Raw genomic sequence first — 20,342 nt, 5'->3', positions numbered from 1 at the left:
TACCTAAAACCAGCCTCTGCCTTTTTCTCTTGTCACTTTATTATCATAATGTGTAAGTACTTCATCTGTTTACTAGTTTACTGTATTTCTTCACAAGGTAAAGTCTGTGTGTGCAAGCCTCTTGTCTTACCTACTTCTGTATCTCCAGGGCCTTACATGCCTAACACATTTATTGTGTAAATGAATGACTTTGTTGCTAAATCCAGTAGGAAAACTCTCATTCTTAATTTGCTTGGCAGTGTTGACATTATTGAGTACTCCCTTGAAACACTTTTTTTTTTTTTTTTTCTTTTGGCTTTAGAGTTCTCATGCTATTGTTTTCTTATTCCTCTGGCGCTTTCAGTGTCCTTTGCAGGCTTCCCTTCCCCTGCCCATCCTTTAAATGTTGCTGTTTCATAGTTTCTACCTTGTCAGCATTTCTTAGCTCTATGTATTCTCCCTCTAGAGGCTCTCATCAACCCTCATGGATTTAATTAACATCTGTCTTTCTGATTCTCAGATCTCCAGCCTTGATCTCTTTCCTTCACTTTAGGGCAATATATTCACCTGCCTGCTGGAACGTCTCTCCCAATCAATTTATTAAAAAATGGACACAGTTCTCTTCTTCAAAACTTACAAACTTTCTGTGTTTCTCATTTCTTCTAGTAGTGCCATTATTCAAGCCCAAAACTAGTCTGTCCACTCATCCCTTTTCCTGTATCTTAACTATCACTTTCAGTCTTCTAAACGTTTTTCAGTTAAATTCTTGTTTCTGTATCCATTAATATTACTTAATGATAACAAACATTTGCTTTCTTGCTGTGTGCCAGGCAATGTGCCAACTGTTGTATGAGTATTATTTTATTTGTTTTTTGGCAACAACCCTGTGAGGATTTTTTTTTTCTTTATAGAGGAGAAAACAGGTGTAGAGAGTAAGCAACTTGGTAAGTGGAAAATCTGGGATTGAATGCAGGCAAATGACTTCAGAAGGCTTGCGTCTTCTTGCTGTTGTATTGCCTTTTAATTCAAGCCTCCTTCATCTCAAAATTGCCTCTTAACTGGTTTTCTTGTCTCCAGCCTTGTCCATGGCTATTCTGTGCACTGTAGCCTGAGTTTTCACAAACAAATCGTGTCATGCATTGCTTAAACCCTTTAATGATTCCTAATTGCTGTTGGAACGAGGTCCAAACATACCCTGTGGCCTACAAACATAACCCTTATAATTTTGCTTCTAGTTATTTCTGGCATTTCTTACCACAACTACTGCCTCCATTCCTCTCCTTGTCCCCTCACACTCTCAATGTAGCCATCCTCTTGTCTTCTGTGGTTTGCATATGCAATGTTTTTCCTAATACCCCAGCCTCCTGATGTTCTTCCTCTGCCTGGGATATCTTCCCACTCAATACACGTGGGGACACTCAGTAAATAGTTGCTGAATTTAATTGAAATAGTTCCACTTGGAACCCAAGTTTAGAAATTTTGCTAATCATTATTATTAAACCATGCCTTTTATTCTTGAAATTGGACTTTCTCATTATATACATTAGACAGTCACTTTTGTTGGCAAACCTAATTGAATCAGGAGAGCTATAGCTCTGTGAACAGGGAAGAGATTCTAATTATATAATGATTTTCACTAAATATTGTATATTGAATGTTGGAGAAACTAAATGACTTATGTGAAGTCATATGGATAGCTAGCACCTGAGCTAAGCCAGAACTCAGATCTTAGATCGTAATGTAGAATGCTTTATATCAAATCACCAATTTTATACTGCCAGTCAATACTAGTATTAGAATTTTAAGATGTTTTAAAATATGTAACATGTTTACTTCTATTTCCAGCTGACAATGACTACTTTGTCTTAAAACTTTTTTCTTATTTTTTTTCCTTATAATATTGCTTCCCAATATTACTCTGCAATGTTACCTATTAGATTGCGTGCAAATCAGTGGAAGGGTTGACCTAAGTGAGAATAATTTATGGAACTATGGTAGATATTTTGAAATAATTATGGAGAACAGAGCTGCTTTATAAAATTGAAAGAAAATAATGTAAGCTAGTATATAGTATATTTTCAATTCATTGTAAAAATTATAGAAGATATTTAGGTAGAGTTAACGAACTCCCAAAGAGCTACTGAGAATAATAAAAGTACTTATATAAAGATGGACCAAGATAGGAGTTCCCGTCATGGCTCAGCGGAGACGAATCTGACTAGTATCCATGAGGACGCAGGTTTGATCCCTGGCCTTGTTCAGTGGGTTAAGGATCTGGCGTTGCCATGAGCTGTGGTGTAGGTAGCAGACGCGACTTGGATCTGGCTTTGCTGAGGCTGTGGCCAGCAGCTACAGCTTAGATTCGACCCCTAGCCTGGGAACTTCCATATGCTGTGGATATGGCCCTAAAAAGACAAAAAAAAGGTGGGTCAAGATAGAGATGGTTGTGGATTGATCTGCTAAATCTTGCAGTTTGTAATTTGACTTGTTTCAAAATTATTAAAGACCTAAATAGATTAACTCTAGCAAGTTAGTAAGTAAAATGTGGAGATAAAACAAAAATTTTTGTTGTTGCTTCAAGCAATCTTAGTACAAAAGCAGTTTTAATACTAGCGTCTTGTCTTTAAACAGTTCATTGGTAGCGCTTCAATTTCTGCCTCTTAAAGCTTGTTGAGATAATCACACAGCAAGTGGTCAGAGGTGAAGAGGAACAGCTGCTAAAAACAGGAACCCCAGTCAGTCCCTCTTCATGGTCCTTTGGTTAGTTGCCTTTATTATACACAAAAAAAGATGGGGAGTTCCCACTGTGGTGCAGTGGAAATAATCTGACTAGGAACCATGAGGTTTTGGGTTCGATCCCTGGCCTAGCTCAATGGTTAAGTATCCCGCGTTGCTGTGGCTGTGGTGTAGGCCGGCCGATTCAGCCCCTGGCCTGGGACTTCTATACGTGGCAGGTACGGCCCTGAAAAGACAAAAAAAAAAAAAAAAGAGATGGAAGCAAATGAGACTGATTAATAAGTATTCTGGTGAACTCCTTTAACGTACGAGCAAGTGTTTGATTTATGTCCACAGATTCAGGCTCTGAGTTTAGATAAATATATATAAAAGAAAAGTACATTTATTAGAATATAATCGTAAGAATAAAATTAAAATGAGTATGGGATTATAACCTTATTAAATAGTACCTATAAGCTATTTCTTTGTCTCAGCCTAGTTTCTTTCCTCTTCAGCAACTACATTTTCTATTTTAATGCTATTTTAAAATGCCTTTTATTGGATAGTAGATGTCCTCCCAATTACCTTTGTCAGTTTGCCTTTGTATGAAACTTAGATTCTATTTAATTTCCCATTATTTTTCCTCCAAAGGTCCTATTATGTGTTAATTTATATTTCTCATAGACTTTAGGAGAAGAAAACACTATCCACTTATATAGTTCTATATTAATTTTTTTTTGGCTTTCCCATTGTGGTTCAGCAGTAATGAACGTGACTAGTATCCATGAGGATGTGGGTTCGATCCCTAGCCTTGCTCAGTGGGTTAAGGACCCAGTGTTGCCGTGAGCTGTGGTGTAGGTAGCAGATGTGGCTTGGGTCTGGCGTTGCTGTGGCTGTGGCGTGGGCCAGCAGCTTACAGCTCTGATTCAACCCCTAGCCTGGGAACTTCCATATGCCATGGGTGCGGCCCTAAAAAGCCAAAAAAAAAAAAAAAAAAAAAAAAAGAAGTTTTTAAAACTTAGATTTTTCTGTTTTAGGCATCTTTTTTTCTTTTTTTAAAAAAATATTTATGCCTTCCTTTTTTTCTTTGGCAGCAAAATGGATAGAATCTGGAAGAACTCTGAGAAGATTAAAAAAAGTTCTCAAAAACTCCCTCATAAATTAGTTTTTTAAGTTTTTATTCCAGGGTTATAGGAGAATAGGCCAGATTTTCAACTGCCAAAGACTTTTACCAGATCTCTGGCACTTGATTTAGGAAAACTGGGAAAAATCATTTATTTTTGTGAAAATAAGTATTTCTATCTTAGTCTGATTTTGAAGGATGAAGAAAGTGAGGAATTAAATGAACATTTTTTGAATATCTACTCTTGGTCAGGCACTATGCTCTGGGTACTTTCATATACATTCTCTTTACAGTCTCAGAAAGCCATGTGAGGGGATGGAGTCTGGTCAAGCAGGGATTAAATTACTTCCCCAAGGTCAATTAGTTTATGAGTATTGTAAATGGAATTGGAACCTGGGATCTTTAAGTCCTGTCCTTTTCACTACTACTTGTGAGCCCTCTTCTTTGCTAGCTGAAAGAAATAGACTCAGGCTCTTGACTAAGTTTTCTCATATTTTTGTGATAACTCGTGTTACTTCTTCAGGGCAGTCTTCTCCTAGCTGAACACTTGGCAGACTCACATACAGTCCCCTTGAAACTCTTTTATAGTGTTATCTTTTGCACCATACCATGAACTCCTTGAAGGTGGGGCTGTGTCTGATTTTGCTTATTATTGTATTCCTGGCATGTGTGTCTGGCCTGTAGAAGACACAATTATCTGTCGAATGGTAGTATGTGTGCATGTATACACACACACAGTGGGAAATACTGCTGTAGTCTTAGTGCAGTTCGTATAGTGTGAATAAATTTGCAAACCTCAAATTTTTTGAATTACTGAGTAGGGAAAGGGCCAGAAAGCTCTTTTGTTAAGACTTAGGCAATTCCAATAGACTCTTTTGTCTATTTTTTTTTTCAATCCATTGTCTACATTGCTATTGGAGCTTTCTAAAGCACAAATTTAAAAAATTATTCTAAGGCTCATTTGTGTATGGTCAACTCCATAGGTGGCTTGTAAGCATGTGCTTCAGAATCTAAATCTAATTTCTGGCTTTGTCTCTCACTATTCACCCTCACACTCTCACCACAGGTGTTTCGGGTATTTCATTCTTCTGAGAGACTCCCCCCAGTGATCTTCTATGATGCTGTTCTTGTCAACTCTCATTTCTTAAGAACCAGCTCTGTCATCTTCTCTGTGCCGCCTTCCTGAGCAGTTATTTGCTTTTTGTTCCTTTGTACTTTACATGCTACGTGTAGCTTGTAGTCTCCTGACCTCTTGTTATTACCTGCCTCCCTCATTTGTAAGTACTGAAGATAAGCCATGTTTCTCAGTTTTTATTTTCTCATTCTTTTTTTTTTTGTCTTTTTGCCATTTCTTGGACCGCTCCCGCAGCATATGGAGGTTCCCAGGCTAGGGGTCTAATTGGAGCTGTAGCTGCCAGCCTACGCCAGAGCCACAGCAACGCGGGATCCGAGCCACGTCTGCGATCTACACCACAGCTCATGGCAATGCCAGATCCTTAACCCACTGAGCAAGGGCAGGGATCGAACCCGCAACCCCATGGTTCCTAGTTGGATTCGTTAACCACTGCGCCATGATGGGAACTCCTATTTTCTCATTCTTGCTCTCCTCAAACAAAACAGCACACATTAAAACAAAACTAAAACTTGGTATGGTGTCTTCTATATGGACATTTAGAGAGTGGATTCCATAAGTAATAGAGCTAACTTGGTCAGCACCAGCAGTGGATGTGCTACTTCAACCTGAAACTCCTGCAAATAAAGTAATTAGGGCTAGCAAGTGAAAAGGACTATCTCAAGATACGAGAATATGGAAACGGTGAGCACATTGGAGAGGGTTCATTTGTGTTTGAATTCTTAGTGCATGATATAGATGCTCAGTAACTATGACTGAACTGACCTGGAGATGGCCTAAGAGCTGGTGTGCTGAGGGGGACAGCAGAGCTCTTCCCTGATTCACTTGAGTCCATTATTTGGGTATGACTTCCAAACTATGTATAATTTGAGCTGCTTTAGCAAACTCCCATTCCTGAAGATCCCTACCCGCCCTCTGCCCCTGAGCCCATATTTACTTACCTAATGGAATGGAGTTTTAAAAATATTCTTGTTTTCATGTTTATTTTTATCTCATTTCTGACCATTTCATGTGCAACTGACATTAAGTTAGGAATTTTCTGGATTAAGTTGCTCCTTTTTGGACATTGTCTCTGGTGGAGCCTGGATACACACAGGCACACACACACTATATTTTACATATATATATATATATATATATATATATGTATGTATATATACACACACACACAGCAATTCAGACGTTAAAGTTGTGTACTTGCTTCAAAAAAATCATTAAAGGCAAAGTATACTGTACATGGCAAGTATAATTAAAACTTGCACTAGTGTGGTATATTTTATGGATTATATTCAACCATTTTTTTGTAAAAATGAAAATAGCTACTTTTGTCTTATTGTCTATAGCAAGAATTCTAAAGGCTTTTCTGTCTGCCAAGAGTTGACATATTTTATTATAGCTGTATGCTTAAAAAAACCCTTTTTTCCTGGAAACAAACAGGAATCAAATTTTGGAATGAATTTGTATTCTCTCTCTCTCTCTCTCTCTTTTTTTTTTTTTTTGCTTTTCAGGGCTGCACCTGCGGCTTATGAAGGTTCCCAGGCTAGGGGTCGAATTAGAGCTGCAGCTGCTGGCCTATATCACAGCTCACAGCAATGCCAGATCCTTAACCCACTGAGCACGGCCAGGGATTGAACCAGTAACCTCATGGTTTCTAGTCGGGTTCATTTACACTGTGCCACGATGGGAAATCCCTCATTTTGCATTCTCAACTATGAGTATTCACACAGCCAAAGAATATATGAATTTTAAGAACAGGATGTTGTGAATTTTATAAAACAATCTAACTTGAGAATTGGCCAAAATAAAATTGATATGTTTGAAGCATGTTTTGGGTGGATGTTGTGCATTTTTTTTCAGTACAATTCTCTTTTGTTTTTTTTAAAGACCTGGATTCTTCTTGCATGTTTGTTTGAGTTTTCTTCTCTTCAATAAGGCAATCTCCTTTAGTCTGGCTTCATGAAATGAAATGCTATTTTGTTTAAAGACAGCCAGTCATTACTGAAGAGTGGGGATTTTTAGTTCCTGCTGCCCTCCGCCCCACTACCCTGCCACACCTCCTCCTCTCCCCCAGCCAGCAAAGGGGAGAACAGCAGCTGTTCGGGTTTTAGTAGATTCTGAGAAGACCAATTTATCCACCCAGTAAACAATTGTGAGCAATAGTTTGAAGCAAGCGTGAATGTTCAACACTCCTTTTAGGTCAGGATGGCACAAGACTACTAAATGGTGAGTCTACGTAGTAGTGCTGTGTATTTGGAGTAGCAAGAGGAAAGGGGGTGCAGATAATTTGTCTTCCAATGAAGAAGCGGAATTCGGGGCTGCACTAAGTAACGAGAGGTATGGTGGCCGACGCGTCTACTTTTAACAGTGCCTCCAATAGACATGTAAACAATTCAATTTGTGCATTATTGTCTCTAAAGAGTGATTTATGCCCTTATTTCTGCATTATTGTCCACAAGGTACTGCCCTTTGTCAGAGGGCCTGTTTTATCTAATTTTTTAGGCCTTTGTCTTCATTAGTACAGCAATTTTAGCTTGTGATCGTTGTACTAGACCTCATTGATAAGCTAAGACAGTGCGAGATTCATAGTGCTAACATCTAACCTCGCCAGTGGCTTCTTGACCCTTCTGCTTCCGAAACATGGGTTCATTTTTTTTTTTTTTAACCTAAGGAAGAACTCCATCTATTTCTCACACACATTGTGGGCAGTTTAAAGGTTGGTCAGAATCAAATATTGTGCTTTCAAATTTGATAATGTATGAGTACAGAAGGATGACCTTTGATACATGGTCATACATCAACATGACATGAGCAGTAAATGCAGCAATTACCTTCACTACATTGAAACGGTGCTTTAGTTTTCATCTTCAGAGCAGTTATTGCAAAAACCACAAAAAAATGCCCTTAAGTTCTTATCCACATTTGTAAAATTATGTATCTTTAGAAAGAGTCCTAATTTATGCGCTTATTTTCAACATGTTTAGCTTTTACAAGATGTAGTAGTTCACTATTAAAAGACCTTGACATGGTAATATTAGGCAGGTTGTTACAAAGCTACTTTGTGTTTTATAAATAGGTTATTCTTCAAAAGGATTAAATGCTGTTTCTGTATAAGCGTTGTACATTTGTGGTTTAAAATATATTGAAATCTGGGCCCAGCAGTCATCTAAAGGAGTATTTAGTGATGACAAGAATCTTTATGTTGTGACCACACACAGCTGCACATAGCTTCTAAGATCGCCTATGGGATTGTTGCCCCAGTGCGTTAATTTATACATTTCATGAGTTCCGTATGTGCCAGGCACTGGTGATATAAAATGAATGAAACATGAACCCTACTCTCAGGGAGTTCATAGTCTAGTTGATGGTTAGTCTAATAGGTCAGTTCTATCTTAAGAAGTCCCAAGATGAAAAAGTAGTTAAGTCGACTTAGTAAGTGCTGCATGAAATGTACACTGGATTTAAAGTCAGGAGACCAGGTTTTCATTTTGACTCGACCACTTTTCAGCAGTATGACCTTGTGGGGAAATTATGTAACCTCTCTGAACTTTGGTTTCCTTGACTATAGAGAAATGATAGATAATGCACAGAGCTGCTGTAAGTAGAGATAGTCTAGGCCATGCCCGGACTAGAAATTTCCTTTTCTTACTTCACATCCTCCTTTTATCTACCTCTACCCCTCTCAGCCATTGCACTCTTTCTCTGTTAAATTCCTCTTCTTCTTTTATGTAGGCTGTTAACAGAGATTCAAGGAATCCAAACACCTCTGGAAATTTTTGCGGAAATTTTTGCGGAAATTTTTGCAGAATTTTATGCGTGTGCATGCACTTTTTTTTTTTTTTTTTTTTTTTTTTTTTTTTTTTTTTTTAGGGAGAGAATACATAGCTCTCATCTAATTTTCAAAGGGGACCATGAATCAATAGAGCAGGAATGCGGTAGCTCTCTTCTGGGAGAACAGCCATCAAAGATATTACTTAACATTACTATAATGTTTAAATTAATGATGTAAAAAATCAGTTGAATCTCAAGTACCTTTTCTTTGGGCATTAATGAGTCCATCAAACTATCCCCATGGCCGGAAGCTATATGCCAGGTACAAAGTAGCAATGCCACAGTAGTGGCAACCTTAGTATAAAAATGGAACTACAGTTCAGAGTGTGGGTCTTGCATGTTTTTAGATTGCTGATAGCTTTATCAGTGATGACTTTTAGACATGAGAATCGCTAAACCTTGTCAGATTAGTGAAATAATTGTTATTATTTTGAAAATAAGATAGAGGTACTATAAGAAATCACAAGGTATCTTACTGGATTTTGATGTTATAAATATTAAAGGTTCACCCCCACACCGCAATTCCTTCTTGTTCCTCACCCACCCCAGGAACATCCTACTCATGCAGTAATGTCACAAAATTAGTTTTTTTCACCAACACTTGTCTATTTCTCATTTTTTGTTTGTTTGTTTTCTTTTTCTTTTTTAGGTCTGCACCTGTGGCATGTGGAAGTTCCCAGGCTAGGGGTCAAATCGGATTGGCAGCTGCCAGCCCATGCCACAGCCACAGCAACGCCAGATCCGAGTTGCATCTGTGACATACGTCTCAGCTTATAGCAATGCCAGATCTTTAACCCACTGAGCAAGACCAGGGGTCAAACCCGAATCCTTATGGAGCCAATGAGCTACAATAGGAACTCCCTCTCTTGGTTTTTAATATAAGAAATCTAAAGTACAATGAAAAGAGAAAAAATGTAAAAGCTATTTCACTGCATTTTATTACTGTAATGCATTAACTGCTTCTCTTCCCTAGGTTCTTTTCTAGTCTTTAGTCCTTTTAGCTTATGTGCTTTATAAATTGATACCTACACAGTTATGTGGTTTTTTTTTTTTTAATTTCTTTTTTTTAGGGACGTTCCTGTGGTATATGGAGGTTCCCAGGCTAGGGGTCAAATCGGAGCTGTAGCCTCCGGCCTACACCACACCCACAGGAACACAGGATCTGAGCAGCATCTTCGACCTACACCACAGCTCACGGCCACAGTTGTATTCTTAAACCAAACTCTGTCTGAGCAAGGTGCTCTGCCTCCTGTAGCTTCTCTCACAAGAACTGCTGTTGTCAAAAATCATGTCTATTACTGACCATTCTGTAGCACCTGAAGCCATGGGCATCTGGTCCCTGGGGAAAGGTTTGAACCCCTAACTCTTTACAGACCATGAAGCAGCTGTCAAGTAGTAATGAGCTTTTTGCCCTTACACACAGGCAAATGCAGGCCGAGGGCTTGAATGCCTGGTGTCATTTCATCCCCTAATATTTCCTCTTCCATTTCTCTTTCAGAACATACCTTGAGTTTGTACATTTGCTTTGTAGATCTAAGATCTGTTGCATTGTAAAATGAGGTCCATCACAGAATTATTTATGATAATGAAAAAATGGGTGATGAAAATGTCCCGGAGGAGTTCCTGTTGTGACTCAGCGGTTAAGGAACCTGACTAGCATCCATGAGGACGCGGGTTCGATGCGTGGACTTGTTCTGTGGGTGGAGGATCTGGCATTGTGAGCTTTGGTGTAGGTTGCAGACTCAGCTTGGATCCTGTGTCGCTGTGGCTGTGGTGTAGGCTGGCGGCTACAGCTCCAATTCGACCCTTAGCCTGGGAACCTCCATATGCTATGGGTGTGGCCCTAAAAAGACCAAAGACAAAAAAAAAAAAAAAAAAAAAAAAGTCCAGGAATGGGCTAGTGTTTATATAATGCATTTGAATATTTTTGGAGTATTTTTAATAACGTGAGAGAATACTCAAGTTTTAACATTAAGAGAAAAGTGATATGAGTTTACATGGTATATACAGTGTGGTCACATATACAAGGATATGGACATATGTCATATGTATACATGAGAGGGGGTTTATAAAAATATAACAAATTTTAACTAATCATATTTGAGTTGTAGAGTATGTGTTACTTTTTTTCACCTTTTCTTCCTGTACTTTCCAAATGGAGTATTAAGACTGTGTATTACTTTGAGCAAGTCTAATTTTTAAAGTAAAAAATTAAAAGTCTAGAATAACAGCCTACAACAAGTCACTGTGTTACAGCAAGATTTCTAAATTCAAGTTAATAGTCCAGTTATTCCTAAATTTGGAACATTTTCATGTGTGCAAAGTCTTGGGAAAGAGTTCAGCTTCGAAAAGCAGAAAAAAATGAGTATCTGGGCAGTAAAAATGTTGGGACCTCTGCTACTTTGGAATAAAGAATAGAAATGATTGCTTTATGAAAAATAATGGACTTAAAAATTAGGAAAGAATCTGAGAAACTCAGATTTTTTTTTTCTTCTAACAGCTAAAATAAATTACTCTCAGCTGGTGGAGTGGTAGGCGAGCCCTGTTCATTTACATTTTTTTCTCAACCTTCCTTTATATGCACATATATAGGCATACACAGCTCATTAGTTCCTTTAATCAAGAGGAATGAATCAAAGGTTTTGTATTCTAAGTACTTGCTTTGTTTCATTCAATGGCACTATAATCTGATCTTCCCTTACTGTATTTCTTTGGAAATCTCATAAGTTGTTGAGACTGCTTCTTATGGATGGTCAAATAATTTCCTAAATGTGGGTTCTGATAAACATTTAGAAATAATCACAGTACAGTATGCAGCACTCATCTTAGTGTGTATTGCTCTGGAATTGCTTTGTGATTATCAAATATAGCAAAATCTGACTCAAGCTTCCCAAATTGAGAGCTTGTGGCAATATGTGAGATAGAATGAATTTCATGATTTAGAAGATTAGATAGGTAAATTTGTAATATATTTAAGATTTTTTGAAGTATTTACTTTATGGGTAATTATTTTAAATGTCTGTTTATGTACAGTGCTGTACCTGGAGCCCTGTCTCATGAGTTGGTTTCCTAGTGGGGATACATAATTGACTGAATGCTTAATGTATACCCAACTTACTGTGAGACTTCTTATATTCACAGTCATTTGATCTTTAGAAGGATTCACTGAAATAGAAATTTACTTATCTCCATTCTACAGATAAGAAAACCAAAGCTTTAGAAATTCAGTAATGCATCTAAGGTCACACAGCTGGTAAGTGTCAAAGGCAGGATTTGAACCTAGGCTGGTCCATAAATATTTCACTATGTTACCACCTCCAGTCTTATCTATATACTTTATTTAATTTTGCTTTTTTTGGGGGGGGGGCGCTCTCGTGGCATATTGGAGATTCCCAGGCTAGGGATTGAATTGAAACTAGCCAACAGCCTACACCACAGCCCCAGCAATGTGGGATCTGAGCCACATCTGCCACCTATACCATAGCTCAGGGCAATGCTGGATCCCTAACCCACTGAGTGAGGCCAGGGATCAAACCTCTGTCCTCATGGGTACTAGTCAGATTTGCTTCCAATGAACCACAATGGGAACTCGCCATATATACTTTAAAGTGATTAAAATAGTCTGTAAAAATATTCCATAGTAATATTCCGAAGGGTATCTTGAAGTGAGATAATCACTTCTTGGGTTGCCTGGATTTTGCGAAATGGTATTGAAGATATTAATATTATTCTGGAAGCTAAAAAAGAATATAGTTCTGCTTGCTGGTTCCTCCTCCACTTAGTAAGGAGCAGAGCACATTCTTTCTGCTGTCACTGTTGGCTGTGCTATCATACAGGGTTGAGTTGATTTGTGACAATAGCAGAAACGATGACTATATAAGTTGCTCTGTACATAAGTTACCTTTCTATTCTTGGTACTAAGTGAATTTCTAAAACCAATATCTAAATTCTTTGATTCTCTGCTATTTAAAAATTGTCTTTCCAATGAGATTTTTACTGAAAACACTGAAAAATATATCTAATATGCCTTGACTATCAAAATGTTTTTCTGAGCACATGTCAAATGCTACTTTGGTTATACAAGGGATGCAAATTTCTTCCTGGTTTGCACGTTGTCTCTTGTGTACCTTCGGCTCTGCACTTAGAACTGTGCTTGGCAAACAGTATGTTCTCCATGCATGTTTGTTGAATTGGAATCATTTCTTAGCAGGACACTGTGCTCCTGATAGAGATGGTTGTCTTCTCTGAAATTTAAAATATTTGAATGGAATAAAGAAACTTTAATTTTGGATGTCTCTGTGGCTCTAGGTCTTCACCTGAAGCCAGGGAGGGAAGAGTATGTTGCTGCCGTCCACAGGTGCCTTTCTCCACTTCACCTTTATTTAGAGGCACTGGCCCCATGAAGGACCTCACACTGGTCAGCTGCCTTCTCTGGCCCCTTTCCCCTTCCTTCCTCTCCCACCCTTCCTCTCCCATCATCCTGTGCTCACCCAGCACCTGCATCTCCAGTACTTGGCAGCTCTTTTGATTGAATTTGGGATGGGTATCGACCTTCCCCCCTAGTCTTTTATGGCTTTTCCATGTACTTTACATGACTCTTGCTTCGTATATGTAATTCATGCATTGTGATGGTTCATTCACAAAAAACACACATTCTACAAACTCCTACTAATACATTTTTCTGTCAAATATTACTGCCAGATGTTTCATAAGGCAGGTCAGGAAGGAGTTCAGGGCTGAGAGACTCAGGCCCTCCCAGGAGAATGATGAGGAAGTGGGCTGTCCTATTGCTCCCCGTCACTTCAGCAGCCCCCACCTCTGCTGATGCCTCCTGGAGTGGTCTGAGGCCACCTCCATCAGTCTTCACAAGATACGACTTCTTTCCCAACAGCTGAGGGCACTCTAGTTTTCATGCTGTGCTCCACAGATTGCCTAGACGCCACAAGGTCACCCCTCAAACATTCGACTCACTTTTAATGTGGATGTATAGTAACTTTAAAGAATGTGCACCCAGTGTAGTTTATAACAAACTTTAACACGGGAGGCCACTAATTGTGCTCTCACTGATGGATTGATTTCATAATACATAAATGTTATGAACTAGAAATTATAAAATACATTTAAAATATAGATAAAATTCATTTGTAACCTAGATATTGGCTGTCTCTGTGGGCAGCCTCTAATCTCATTCCGTGCTGTCCAGACACGAGCTCTGTTCTTTCAGATATCAGCCCCTCTCATCTCTCTTCTGGGTCATTCTAAGAGACATGCATCCACTGTCCTCACAATCCTTGCCCAGCAGCAAAGTAAGCCTGTTCATAGGGTGTGATGACATCTCTACTAAAATCCTTCCCATAGTTCCCTCTCATTTTTTTGTTCTTGTTTCTTTTGTTTGGTTTGGTTTTCCATATTGATATAATTGATACCTAACATCGTGTAAGTTTAAGATGTACAGCATATTGATTTGATATGATTATAAATTATAAAATGATTACCACCATAGTATTTGCTCCATCCTATTACACTGTTACCATTTCTTTTTGTGGAAAGTTAAGATCCACTCTCTTAGCCATGTTCTGGTATATGATACAGTATTATTACAATATAATATTATTACAACCACCATGCTATGCATTAGATCCCCAAATTTTTAATCTTATAACAGGAATTTTATAACCTTTGACCAATATCTCCCCATTTCTCCCACCATCCCCAATCCCTCTGTTTCTCTGAGTTTGTCTTTTTAAGATTCTACATGTAAGTGATATCTTACAGTATTTGTCTTTCTCTGACTTATTTCACTTGGCACATTGCCCTCGGGGTCCATTCATGCTGTTGTAAAGGGCAGGATTTCTTCTTTTTTATGGCTGAATAATATTCTGTTGTGCATATCACATCTTCCTTATCTGTTTATCTGTGGACAGACATTTAGGTCCATAGTTTTAGGTCCGTAATTCCCCATATTACTTAGCATAAAAGCCCAAGACATTGCAACAGCCTATAAAGTCCTGCATTGTCTACCCTCACCCCCTGCTTGGTGGTCCTGTTCTTATTATACCATCTCTTTGGCCTCACTAGCCTTCTTGGCATTCCTCCAACATGCCAGCCATGCTCTTGCCTCAGAGCCTTTTCTCTTAATGGTCCCTCTGCCTTAAGCATTTTTGCTTAGCTGGACCCCCTCCTCCCTAAGTCTTTACTCAACTTGCCTTCTCTAATCTGACAACACTCTCTTTAAAATATCCCTCCTTTTCTTTCTCCCCCCGTTTTAAAATTGTCTGCAACTTCTCTGTTGTCACTAACATTCACTAGCAACGTTATCACCATCTAACACAGCATATTCTTTGCATCTTTGTTTACTGTACCTCTTCCCCCAGGAGAAAGTAATCCATACTCCTAGACATTTCTGAGTGTTCTGCTCCCTGCTGTACTCCCAGAACATAGCAGCCGGTAGGCTATCAATAAATACTTGAGTTTCCTAGAAATAATCCAAGAGGCCCAGAACATTATTAAGCAGGCTAGATTCTCATAAGACTTTTGCAGGGGAGATGGTTAAGTCGGTTTGTGTCCAAAGAGAGATTCCCCTTTCAATTACCCCTTTCCTGAGATTAGAGACCAAACTGTTTTGACTTCAGAGAGCGGCTTTCCCAGTGCCTTGGCTACCACTGTAAACAGATCCTTTTTATCTAGGTTAGTACAATGTTTAATCAAGCAGGTTAAGTAATAATGTTTATGAGGATCTGTGAATGAGATGTGCCATCTTGCAAAAGTCAACTGGGTTTTGGAAGAAAAAAGATTTCAGAAATTCTTCTTAATATTACTTCAAATGCAGTGATCTAGATAGGCCTAAATAAGTAACTATAAATTTTCTTCCTATTTTTCCTAACCTCCAACCACCAACTACCACTCCCCTCACCTCCCGACTCCTTGCCCTCTCATTAATGAAGTAGAACTAAACTTATTGTCCAATGGGTGGATTAGCCAAGCCATTTGCTTTTCCTCATGTCCTTTCTATTTCTAGACTTTTGGACATTTCTCTGTTTGTTATTGTTCCTCACCTGAAATGACAATATGAAAAGAATTAAGGTAGTTAGTATTGTCACTTTTGGTAAAATGTTGGGTGGGGAACAATTATTGGCTAAAAGGAAATTTGAAAGGTCTGTATGGATTGTCCCTCCATGTATTTTGTTAGCACATATAATTTACAACAAAACTAATGCATTAAACATGATAATCTTTACTACCTGGTTTGCATTATTAGCTCACCATGTATTTCCTTAACACACATGAGCAAGAGCAATATACATGTAACAACAAATGAGCTTGCTTTATAAGCCACTTTGCAAAGCTAGCGAGTGGCTATTTTTGAGGCTGATCTACTGGTATATGTAAATGTAAACCCCTCTGTATACTATGGTGACATCTTTAAGTAATTGAAAGCTCAGCATGAAAGTTGTGTCCAGCCTTAAGACCATGCTCAGTTAAAAGGTTAATCCTTTTAATAGTTAAATAGGCTGCCCTCTCAGACATATCCCAGAGAAGAAAATGTATCATATAAGGTATAATCTCATTGGGTATGCAAAGTAAATAACCTCATTAAGATTGGAATGTGAAGGAGATACAGTACTATTCAAATAGGGCAAAAGGGGGCCAATAGGGTAAAACAAAAGGCAGTTATGGAAAATCAACCACTGCTTTTATTTTACGTTTCATATTTTGTGCTGAATAAAGCAGGTTAAAAGGGTGCGCTGCTTAGCATCAAGAAGAACCTAAAAGAAAGAGGCCTGTATAAATTCTTTTGGTGAAAAGCAACAGAATAGAGCATAGCCTGTTGGCCGTGCATTAATTGAGCAATCTCAATTAATTTCCACTCATTTCGTTGAGTGGAAATGTTGACTTCCATGCGTGACTTCGAAGGGCTATAAAAGAAGAGATCCTTCCTGGATCTAAAACCCTGATAGACCGTAGGCACTTGTTTCCCCAGAGCATGGGTACCCCTGATGGATGACTCGATTAACCGTCGTCTTGTTTGACTTCATTCTCTTGTTATATTAGAATTTCTAAATCTTTACCTCTCTATGAAAAATTCCCTTTCTACAGAAGGTACTGGGCAGTGGTCTCCCACTAGCTAGTATCTTATATTTGTTGTCATCTATCTATCCTTAAAACAATTAAATTGCTCCGGAGCCTCCAGGACTGAACATTCCTAAAATGGAAGGCTATTTGGTTCAAGCTTCTGCCTTTAGCTTGTTAAAAGAGTATTTATTACATATAGGACACTTAGATGTTTTCTGTTTTCTCAAACAATACCATGTCAACACTTGGGCAACACCTTTTCTAGGAGAGTCTGTAGTTTGTTTCTATAACAGGAATTAGCTCTTACATGACTGGTAATGAGGAGAATGAGGCCAATATAACTCAGGAATCATATTGGTCAAACATGATTTTCCTAGATCATTAATGCCTTACATCACCAAACAGCAGCAGCTGAAGGCAGCAAGCCAGAAGAATATAGAATATGAAACCTACAGCCAAACTAAGTTAAGGAGAAGAGCAACCTGTGAACGCTTTGGCCATGTGTTTTGTCTTACTCTTTATGTTATTTTATGGCCGCACCTGCTGGCATATAGAAGTTCCCAGGCCGGGGATTGAATTGGAGCACAGCTACATCACGGCTGGATCCTTTAACCCACTGCGCTAAGCTGGGGATCGAACTGGCCCCTCCACATCGACCTGTGTGCTTTTTCTTAGAAGTGCTTTGCATGTGATCCTTTCTGATCTTTGGGTATTTTGCTCTTGTCTCCTCAAATCAGTAGTCTCTCTCTTTAATTTTATCCCTTCTATCAGTTGTCTTTACTCTCTCTCTTTTTCTTTATTGTGGTAAAATATACATCTTTTAAAAAAAAGATAAAAATTACTGTTTACAGTAGTCTTTTATTTATAAAAGGGACCTACCTCGACTTAAAAAAACTGTGAAAATATTTTTATTAGGTTTATTACTCATGGTGTTGGTGTTTTCATTACAAAGTTGCTCACGTTTTGAGCAACTTTGACTTTTTCCTATAAATCCTGTGATTTTGCAGAATGCACGTATCTTTGAAACACATATCTCTTGTAGCAGAAGAGCCTGTATTTCTTAATATATGTTGTGTGGCTATTATAACTGATCATGCTCAGGGCTTGTTCTAGGAAGCTGAACTAAGGTTGGAGCAGGATAATCTATAAAGAAAGTAACAGGAAGAAGTTCCAAGATCAGCCAGGAGACCTGCTGAAGTTTTTGCAGTTTCCTTAATGTCAAAATTCTGCAGTCTCACAACCTATCAGTCTTGTTGTTATTCCTCAGGCCTCTCCTACTTCCAATGAATGAGAATATAGAAAATGCTGCCAAGCTTACAGTGGTGACTTCTCTGAACTTTGCAACCAGTAAAAATAATTTTTTTGTGTCAAGAATATAGTTTGCTCAGCACCCAATGAAGCCCCTTCTAAACCCTTTTCAATTACCTAAGAGTTCTGTATTTTCAGGGGGGATTTTTATTTTCTGCTCTCTCCTCTCCCCCCACCCAGCCCTCGGGATCCTTGCTCTGACCTGGGGTGTTTCTGCTCATTGCTAACTGGGCAGATCCCATGGATGTGACCTCATGGGTGCTATTTCAATTCCATAAGCATATGCTGAACACCATCTCTGCGGAGGGACCTTTGCTAAATGAGCTCCTGTTAAGCCTCCCAGATCAGAAAGGGGTGTTTTTATCAGAGACCTTCTAGGGGCAACGCCTTAACCCAAGACAGTAAGCAGGTAGAACAGGGACTCAAGCCTTCCTTCAGGGTCTCTTAAGGCTCTTCAGGGAGCAACCCTGATGTTTTCCTGGATGACCTATCCGCTACAGTGTCTGCAAACAAGCTAGGAGCTGCAAGAAGAGAGGTGGGAGGTGGACGGGCATCCTCACCGCAGATTTTATAACTTGTTTCATCCATGACATTAGCTTAATGACATGTATGTGATGAGTGTGTATGTGTTCAATTACTCCATGAAAGACCATGAAAACTTCAGTGTCTCAACAATTAATTTCTCTGTGTCACACAGCCACAGAGCTGGCCTGGAATAGTGAAGGTCCCATGAAATTGAATTGATCTTCGAATAATTTCTTAAATGATAGGACAGTAGAAACTTAAGAGTATGTTAATGCTAATGGGAATTCTTCAGCTAAGGCTGTGAGATCACTTGCGAAGGGCACTAGGCATGCTACAAAAAAGCCATTATGCTCATCTTTTCATAGATGCATGATTTGTTTTATTCTTAAAACATTTGAGGTTTAAGGTTTTTACACAACGCTCTATGAATAGAAGTGTAATGAAGTTGAAAACCAAAATAGTTCTGGCCACAGTGCATAGAAAAAGAAAAAAGAAACTCTAGCTGAATGCTGCCTATTTGAATCCCTTTTTCTAAAAATCCAATTTAATTTTTTATTACTTGTCTCATTAACCCCGAGATTTAGAAAATCGAATGCTTCCCCAGTAAAATAAGAGCAAAAATGCAAAATATTTTTAAAGGGCTTAGTTTTTTCTATTGATCTTCTCTTGAACATTTTAAAATTAAAATGTTCTTACATTATAAAACTATTTTGCAATACGTGTGTGATTTAGCCCAAAGTTTGAATTTACCTGTCTTAAATGTATACTGAGCTTTTATTTATGCTTTGAAAATATAGTAGATAAAAAGCATAAGTGTTTCTGATATTATGTTTTGTCATCCCCAGCGAAGAAGATTGAAATCTTGAGAAACAATTTTCTGAAGAAATGAAATCGTATGCCCTCCTGAACCCTTGGGGGAAAATAGCCTCCCTGTTTGCTCAGAATATGAAACAGTAAAACAGTGCAAGTAAAACAGACAGCCATGCCATGCATGTCACATTTCTATTTGTATTGTTTGAAATGATGTTTTAAAAAGATTTTCTGGGGTTTTATTTATTTATTTAAGAAATAACTGGTACAAATAATATTTGCACAATCTTGCTGATGTAAGAATTTCCAAATCAGATGTACTTATTTTCTGGGAAGTGTGACTGATTGCTTTGTAACCCTTGTGTTCTATAACTTCACGGGGAATATGTAAAAAAGATTTGGGAAGTGCTCAATGGTGGTAACATTTCTGAAAATATGAAGAAAATCCGCCAACATTCTTGTCTCCTGGACTCAGAGGCCTCATAGGGTAAGCAGAAGAATATATTATAGAGGAAGAAAACGTTCTAAAAGGCAGGACATGAAAAAAAAAAGTAACTGCTATGTTTTTCAAAGAGAAAATGATCACAGTTAGAGGGAAGAATTTAGTGTGAAGAATTGTCCCTTCTCATCCCTCGAGGTAATAAGTGACCCCTTGGGCTAGATGAGAGTCCAGATAAATCAATGTTGTTGACATTGGAATGGAAGATTCTATAAAACCAAAGTAATTTTTTTATTCAAAACAAGGAGTTCCCATTGTGGCTCAGTGGGTTAAGGACCTGACTGGTATCCATGAGGATGTGGGTTTGATCCTCAGACTTTCTCAGTTGGTTAAGGATCTGGCATTGCTCT

The sequence above is a fragment of the Sus scrofa genome, chromosome 15, assembly GCF_000003025.6.
Source record: "Sus scrofa isolate TJ Tabasco breed Duroc chromosome 15, Sscrofa11.1, whole genome shotgun sequence".
Taxonomy (NCBI): Eukaryota; Metazoa; Chordata; class Mammalia; order Artiodactyla; family Suidae; genus Sus; species Sus scrofa.
Note: the sequence above shows the minus strand (reverse complement) of the source record.